Raw genomic sequence first — 778 nt, forward strand, 5'->3', positions numbered from 1 at the left:
GTGACCGCCCCGCCCCAGCCCCTCCCCCGTGATCGCCCCGCCCCTCCCCTCCGGGCACTCACCGCGGTTGTCCCGCCGCAGCCGATCCACCTCGCCGTGCAGGCTCAGCAGGGTGTCGGCGTGCTGCTGCTGCACGAACTGCAGGCTCTTCTCCAGGTCCAGCACGCGCTTCTGCAGCTCAGGCGCCCCGGCCAGGCCGGGCAGGGCCGCGGGGGGCGCCGCCACAACGGGCGCGGGGCCGATGCCCAGGAGCCCCAGGGACGGCCCGGGGCTGCGCAGCCGGCTCAGGCCGGCCGAGGCCGGCGGGCCCGGCCCTCCCGCCAGCCCCGGGCAGTTCATGGCGGCACCGCCGGGCCCCGGGCCCTCACATGTGGGCCGCCCGCGGGACTCGCCCCCGGCCCAGCCGACCGCCCCGCTCCGCACCGCCGCGACCGCGACCGCGACCACTCCGGGCCGCTGCGTGCACGTCCCCGGCTCCCGGACCCCGACCCCTTCTCCGCAACCACCGCCTCCTTCTCGGGGCCCGCCGCGTTACCATGGTCACAGCCGGCCGAGCAGCCGCTCCGCCCCGGCCGCGAGCCGAGCTCCCATTGGCTGGGCCGCGCAGGGCGCTTGGAGGCTGGGGGCTCGAGCTTGGCTCCAATTGGCTGGGCGTCGGCAGCGTGTTCGGGGGCGGGGGGGGGGGGGGGTGGGGGGCGGTGGGGGGGGGGGGGGGGGGGCGGGGTGACCACGGGGGAGGGGCTGGGGGCGGGACTGGAAGGCTGGAGGAAAGCTGCCA

The sequence above is a fragment of the Petaurus breviceps genome, unplaced genomic scaffold, assembly GCF_028583685.1.
Source record: "Petaurus breviceps papuanus isolate PSGF00001 unplaced genomic scaffold, PetGlider_PUasm1.0 428, whole genome shotgun sequence".
Taxonomy (NCBI): Eukaryota; Metazoa; Chordata; class Mammalia; order Diprotodontia; family Petauridae; genus Petaurus; species Petaurus breviceps.